The sequence below is a fragment of the Psammomys obesus genome, unplaced genomic scaffold (genome assembly GCF_907164565.1).
Source record: "Psammomys obesus unplaced genomic scaffold, mPsaObe1.curated_primary_1811, whole genome shotgun sequence".
NCBI classification, from domain to species: Eukaryota; Metazoa; Chordata; class Mammalia; order Rodentia; family Muridae; genus Psammomys; species Psammomys obesus.
Window position 1 is genome coordinate 20,961 of NW_026595408.1, and position 8,091 is coordinate 29,051.

An 8,091-nucleotide genomic window follows, 5' to 3' on the forward strand; every position below is an offset into this window, starting at 1 on the left:
CCCCCCCCCCCCCCCCCCCCCCCCCCCGGTTCAGCTCTCCACCCGGCATCTCCCGCCAGCTCCCTGACTCATGCTATGCTCCACCCAGAACAGCATGCTTTTCTCACAGTTTCCTGGGATCTTCTGGGACAGAAGTAGGGCTGTAGGCACTGGAGGGGAAAAAAGCAGTGTTCTTAGAAGCAAGAGGCCCTCTCTTGGGGAGGGGTAGAGGATGATTCCATTTTGCAGTCCCTGCTGCACCTAAAATCTGCTTGTTTCCCAAAGACCTGGGTCAAAGCCAGAGTGCCATTCCCCCTAAGCATGCTCTCTACTACTGCCCTCTACCCTGGCCTTTAACATCAGATTCTTTATAACAACAAGCAGATTTGTGTGGAACTTCCTTTTCTCCCACTCCCCTGTTAAAACATAAGCAAACATCTTTCTCATCTGGTACTTGACAGCTCAGGCATTTCTTCCTGTTTGAAGGCTCTCCTTCTCCATCTTCAATCCGTTGCATCGTCCCTGTGAGGCAGTATTTATCAGCTGTGTCCCTGCTCTCACAGCACAGAGGCCAGTGTTAGGGTGTCAAGGCTTATTGTGTTCTGTGTGGCTATCTGGCCATTCCACAACGCCCCGGAAGGGTGAGCAATGTCCTCAAGCTCAGCTGTTCCCTAGCACCTAATACACAGCCCAGCACAGAAAGTCATGCGTAAGTATGGGGAAGTAAGCAAGCCAGCACGTCCTTCAGAGACTGGGAAGCAAAACTTGTGCAGTAGTAATGGCTCCGTGTTCACTGAGGAGGCGTTTCATTAATTTCATTCTTTCACTTCTGGGAGACCCTAAGAGCAAGAGCTTTTTTCTTTCCAGTATCATCATGAGTAGACCGTTCCATGTGCAGCTCTGGAAGCCAATGTTGTCCAACGGGATCTGTTTCGGGACGACTGTGGAGGACAGCAGGCCTGAGATCCGACAGTCGACGGCAGTGGAAACAGCACAGCGGCGCAATTACTGACAGAATGCATTCAGCGTTTGAACATAAGAGCAAACATTCACTAAATGTTTCCAGACCGATGTGCAATTAATTTAAATGCTTATGTAGTGGAGCTGTACAGAATTAAATGCAGCAGAATAAATATAAATGATGAGAATAACAAACTGTAGCTAACTGTCAGTGCTTTGGAATCTTGACAGACAATAGCCCTTTGATTTTCCAGTTTCTATTGGAAGCTGTTAAGAGGTTGTTTTTTGTTGTTTTTTTTTAATATGCTTTGGAAAGAAAAATATTAACTATTAATACAAACAGTAATAACATAACAGTATTTTTTATTTTTTTAATTTTTTAATTCACTTTGCATCGTTGTTGTAGCCTCATCCCTCCTCCCCTCCCAGCTGTACCCTTCTCCCCCTCCTCCCTTTTCCTCAGAAAGGGGAGTCCCCTCTCCCATCCACCCCAGCTCATCAAGTTGCATCAGGACTGAGCTGGGAGATCTTTCCACATAACAATATTTTCATTCCAAATATTAGCACGTAAAAGCAATCACAAGGGAAGGCTGAAATGAACTTTAATATTTTGGGTATGTTTCCTTCCTTACTGCCCATACATAAGGGGACAGTGTTTCAGTTTATATATTCCTCAATAAATGTTTGTTGATCATTGTTATTGTCTAGGAAACATGTTCTTTAGCTGAAAGGTTAATTCATGGACACGTAAGTAACTTCCCCCTTAATATAACAAACAGAATCTCATTTTGAAAATGGTGGAGTCCCATGCCTTATTTACTCCTTCAAACTACTGTCTTGGCAGAGACGAAACTTGATGGTTCTTATATACACATGGTCTTTCCCTTTTAAGGTGAAGTTCTGCACAGATATCTATTTTATCTCATGTTCACAACCTCTGAATGAAGACTATTATCCATTCGATTTTGTTGAACCAGGACTCTAGCCTGACTCTGAGTCGTTAGCCTCCCAGTTATTGTGCGTTTAAACAGAAAGTCAGCCTGGTGTCACTAAAAGCTGGCTTGAGAGGTCAGCTCCGGTCAAGGCACCTTACAAGAATCTTTCTAAAATATGACCTCATTTTATATTTATGTGGGGCCATAAAGAAATTGAAGGATTGCGACTGTGATCCTTGGCAGCCATCCCTTCCCTCAATTGTATGTCATAAGAACTGACAAACAGTTTTCCACTCATGGAAGCCGGCCAAGGAGAGACGGACATGTGTAAGCAACGCTGTTGGTAAACTGAAAGTCTCTGAAGCCGTGTTTCTACGGGCTTTCAACAACCTCTCATCAAAAATGCGCTAGATTCTAAATCCTTGGGTGCTTCTTAAGAGCTCAACTGGCTCTTTAGAACCCAACACAGAAATCAATGATGCATGCCCTTGAAGACTTTCAGCTTTGCCAAGTGCAGATTGTACTAGAGGGTTCCTCCAAGTGAGTCTGATACTCAGCATTCCTAAGTAAGCTGTTAAGCTCTGGAGAAATAGAAATAGATGGAACTTGCTGGCTGGTGATAGGACAGTCACCCTTTTTCTGTCCCTCCCCACCCCTCCCCCACTCCATATCATGACTAAATGACTGGCTAAATGACCTTTAATTAGTTTACAGCTCCCAAAGAAATACCCCTAACTCAAGCCATTAGGGTTTACTTGGTGGGTCAATATTGAGTCAGTGGTCTCTTGTAAATTCTAAAGAGTTGTAGAGAAAGAGGAAAATCTCCAGGGTAAGAAAAGTAACAGGGTAGAGAGGGGTGACATTTAGCACCAGAAAGCCCAGATGATTTCTTTTTTTTTTTTTTTTTAAGATTTATTTATTTATTATTTATAGTGTTCTGCCTGCACACCAGAAGAGGGCACCAGATCTCACTGTCGATGGATAGCCACCATCTGGTTGCTGGGAATTGAACTCAGGATCTTTGGAAGAACAGCCAGTGTTCTCTGAGCCATCTCTCCAGCCCCCAGGTGATTTCTTGTGCCCAGATAGGCAACAGGAAGAATTCCCTTTGCTTTCAGATCACAGGGCTGTAAGATCACTTAAGGGGTCTTGAAATTGCTAACAGAATTACTTGTTTTGCTTTTCTTTTGAAGTTCACTGGCTTCATGACTTAATATACCATTGAGATTCTATCACTAAAGATGAACTTCAAAAATTGTATGAGAGCAAGGCATAATGGCTCATGCCTATATTACCAGAAGTTGGGTGCCTTAGGCAGAAGTACCACCTTCTTATAGGTTAGACTATAGAGTGAGACTCTATTTTAAGAAACAATAGAGCTGGATAGATGGCTCAGAGGTTAAGAGCACCGGCTGGTCATCCAAAGGTTATGTGTTCAATCCCAGCACTTATATATCAGCTCACACCTGAAGTACAGTTACAGGGAATATGATGCTTCCATCTGCTCGGCGGGGTTCTATACACACGTGGGGCACATAAACTCAGGCAATTATACACACATAAAAATAAAAGATACATAAGGAGTTTTGAAAACTGTATAGGAAAAAAGAATAAAATTTGATAAGAGTAACCTACCGCCTTTTTAACTTTCATTCTACTATTGGTTGTTGTTGTTGGAACATTGTATATCTGTATCCCAATTGTTACAAATGAATTTTTTATGGTTCTGTTATTTTAAACATCAGATAGAGCTTTCAAAGTCTTAAGTACCTTTAAAACTCACAAAAGTTATTAGAATTGTACTTGTTTATATTATGTGATTCTCTTATAATGCTCTACGCTTGGGGATTGATTAAGTTGGTACACAGACTCTAAGTATTTGAAATTTAAAATGGGTGTCTATTTTTCCAGGCTGAGCTTCTCCTACAGTATCAACAATGGTGTTTAGGTAATGTGTGATGCTTCTGCTCTGCTATCATGGGATTTTTTGTGAAGTGTGTTTGCGCTCGTGTGTGTGCGTGATACCTGTTTGTTCTCACTGCATATGAAAGCCAGAGGATGGCATTGGCGTGTTCGTATTCTTCCTCTATCATTGTCTCCCTCATTGCCTTGAAACAGGTTTTTTCACTGAACTGGAAGCTCGTCGTTTTGGCTGGGCTGACTGGCCAGCAAGCATGAAGGATCTGTCCTTCTCCATCCTCCAATGGCACAGTTACAGGCGCACGAATCCATGGCTGGCTTTTTAGGTGGCTTCTGGGGACTTGGACACAGGTCCTCATGCTTGCACAATAGCCACCTCTGCTTTCTCTGTGGCCCTCTCCTGTTACACCATACCTGAAAATGGTATACTTTTCACATTTAAGTAATATTGACACATCATTACTAGCTAAAGCCTGGAGTTTCATTAATACTTTATTCATACTTTCTTTGTAATTAATTTCCTTTGTCGCTCTAGGGGCCCATACAAGATGCCAAATTGCACTTAGTTGCCACATCTCTAAGCATCTCTTAGTTGTGAGCATTTCTCCAGCTTCCTTGTTTTGGGTAGCATGACCCTTTAGAGATGCACTATATAGGTATTTGTGACAATGTTTTTCACGACTCATATGATGTTTTCCTCAGGATCATGGGGTAATGAGTTTTGAAGAGGGAGGTTGTTATAGGCGTTTTAAAGACTAGAGGTTGTGATGTTCCGGTGGAAAGCCAGTCATCCCCTGGCGTGAAGAAAAGCTGATTGGCTTGAGGCAGCCTGGTCCACAGTGAGCATCTCTCCACTGGAAAGACACTTCAACTACAGAACCTTCCAGCGGCATCTGGTGTGCCGATAACTGATGCCAACGTGCCGGCGGTCACAAGTCTGTGCGCTCTCTGAAGATTTTCAACACTCTCCTGTAAGTTTTCTGTAGGAAAAAATGCTCCCAGCTTCTACTGGAAGTGAATGTGAAACAACGTTCACTTTGCAGAAACTGCCTGAGGGTCAATGTTACTGAGCTACAGTAGAAATGTGCCACTCCCATGGTGTCTTTGATACAGAGGTCTGAATAAGATGTGGGATTTATGGTGTGGCAAACACTCCTTTCTGAGAAAAGTCACCTCAGTGGTTCTGTCCCACAGCTGCCACCGAGTCTATTAAGACACAGGGTGGGCAACAGCACTGCTCTAAGATCAAGAATTAATAAATGGGACCTCAGGAAAACTGAAAAGCTACTGTAAAGCAAAGGACGCTGTCAACAGAGCAAAATGCCAGCCCACAGATTGGGAAAAGATCTTCACCAACCTGACATCTGACATTTGGGCTAATATCCAAAATATAGAAAAAACTCAGGAAATTAAACACCAACAAACCAAATAATCCAATTAAAAATGGGGTAGAGAGCTAAAGAGAGAATTCTCAATAGAGGAATATCGAATGACAGAGAAGCACTTAAAGAAATGCCCAACATCCTTAGTCATCAGGGAAATGCAAATAAAAACAACTCTGAGATTCCATCTTACACCCACCAGAATGGCTAAGATCAAAAATTCAAGTGACAGCACATGCTGGTGAGGATGTGGAGAAAAGGAAACCCTCTTCTATTGCTGGTGGGAGTGCAAACTTATGCAATCCCTTTGGAAATCAGTCTGGCAGTTTCTCAGAAAGTTGGGAATAGCTCTACCCAAGACCCAGCTATACCACTCCTGGGCATATAGCTAAGAGATGCCTCACCACACAACAAGGACATTTGCTCAAGTATGTTCATAGCAGCTTTATTCTTAATAGCTAGAAACTGGAAACAACCCAGATGTCCCTCAACCATGTCCCTCAACCAAGAATGTAAATGTGGTACATTTACACAATGGAATATTACTCAACCATAAAGAACTCAGAAATCATGAAATTTTCAGGCAAATGGATGGAACCAGAAAAGATCAGCCTGAGTGTGGTAATCCAGACCCAGAAAGACACACAGGGTATGCGCTCGCTTAAAGTGTGTATTAGCCATATAGTACAAGATAGCCATACTACAATTCACAGACCCAAAGAAGCTAAGAAACTAGAAGGACACCCAAATTTTACTCAAATGGGGAAATGGAATAGTCAGTAGAGGTGGTTGAAGGGAGGGAACAGGATAAGAGAGGGTACACTGGGGGAAATGAGGGTGGGCAGCAGATATAAGGTGAGAGGCCAGAGCTTGGAGAGAAAGAAACAACCATGGGCAGAGACGCCTCTTAGACAAGCTGGAGACCTGCAACAGGCTGGGCCCCTGGGACAATATGGAGGTGGCTCTAGCTTAAACCTCTGGTGGAGACCAGAGAGGTCACCCTCTAACCAGACAGGGCTCCTGGGAGAGGAAGGGGAACATCAACCCACCTACAAAACCTTCCATTCAGAAATTACCCTACCTTGAATATATGCAGGGTTTAAGACAGAGCAGAGATGGAGGAAATGTGCAACCAATGCCTGGCCTGACCGAGACCTACTCCATGGCAGAGAGCCAACACTTCTGATGATGCTTCACTGGGCTTGCAGATGGGAGCCTAGCATGCTGTCCTCTAAGAGGCTCCGCCCAGCAACAGATCAGAACCGAGACTCACAGCCAAACACTGGGCAGAGCATAGGGAGACTTGTAGAAGAGAAGGGAAAAGGAGAGAACCGCTGGGAAGGGACAGGAGCTCCACAAGAAGACCAACAGTCCCAACTAACCTGGGCTCAGAGAGGCTTGCTGAGACTGAAGCACCAGCCAAGGACCATGCATGGACTACCCCTCAACCCTCTACACAGATATACCCAATGGATAGCTTAGCCTAGCCTCCATGTGGGTCCCCCAGAAAGGGGATGGGGGCTGTCTCTGACATGGTCTCTGTGGTATGCCTTTCGATCACTTCACCCTAGCCTGGCAGTCAGAGTACACAGTCCTGATGAGACTAGATGTGCTGGGACAGATTTGCAGATTGTGGGGAGGGGGTCCTCCCTTTTTCTGAGGGGGAGGGGAGGGGATATTGGAGGATGATGAAAGAACAGAGGAGAGGGACAAGGAGGAGAGGAGGAAGGGGGCTACGATGGATATGTAAGGTGAATAACTAACTACAAAAACAAACAAGCAAAAAAGACATGGGGTGGACTCCAGTACCTGTCACCAAGCTGTGTCGGGGCAAGCTGATGTCGCAGCACAGGAGAAGCAGCCTTGAATGTGAATATAAGGAGCTGGGGGATCACGAAATGTTCCCAATGCTCCCAAGGATTAGCTGTCTTCTCCAGAGTTGCACTATGCCAGCTAGTAAGGGAGAAATGATTTCCAAACTGCACAAAAGAAAATTAAGCCTGATGTAATACACCTGCGAATGTTCTGTATGCAGTTCGGGCTCTAGTTGAGGAAAAGAACTTATTATCTGTGTGTTCAGCTACTCACCATAATCTGTCCATTGTGATCTGTCCATCCTGCTCAAGGGCTTCAGGAATAGCCAGTATTTACTGAGGAACCTATCTGTACTGTATCTACTTCATCTTAATTAAGCCTTTCTTACATCCCGACTCGCCTGCTCCTCAAATGACTCCAGGAAGCCAAAGATGATGCTTAGGGAGACATGGATCAAGCCAGGATTTGGACTCCAGGGAGAGCCAGTCCTCAGCAGAGTCTCAGCTAACCAATCGCTACTGCAAACTCCTTTTGTGTTAAGAAGTTTACGTCAAAATGCCTCTGTGAGATCAAGTACCCTGTCTTTGCTAGACTGTCAAGGTCACAGCATGAATGTCTACCCACATGCCACGCCGTTCATAGTATCTCAAAGGAAATCATTATTACTACTGATTACCACTGTGAAGATTAAAAAAAAAAAAATCAAATAGCCTCGTTCTCACTGACCCACTGACTGTAGTGATGTAAAGAGAGGCCAGACATTCTGCAGGCCTGTGCTATAGGACTGTGGTTGTGTGGCTTGGCACTCTGCAGAGAGGAAATTGGTCAGAAGGTAGTTGCCAACGAGGATGGCTTTTCATTCACAGTTCTCAAGGCAAGAAGCCATGCCACCCTGTGCGAAGTCCCGCTGGAGACACTGGGCAGACAGAGGGAGTGGAGGCACTGCAGGCAGCAGCCTTCCCCCTGCCCCCGAGGGTATGCTCCACAGGGCAAAACGAGGCTCCAGAAGTAGGGGCTTCTGCCATCCTCACACAGAATATCCCCCAACCCCAATATCCATGAAGCATGGCAAAGGACTTCATTATCAGGCCATATTTATA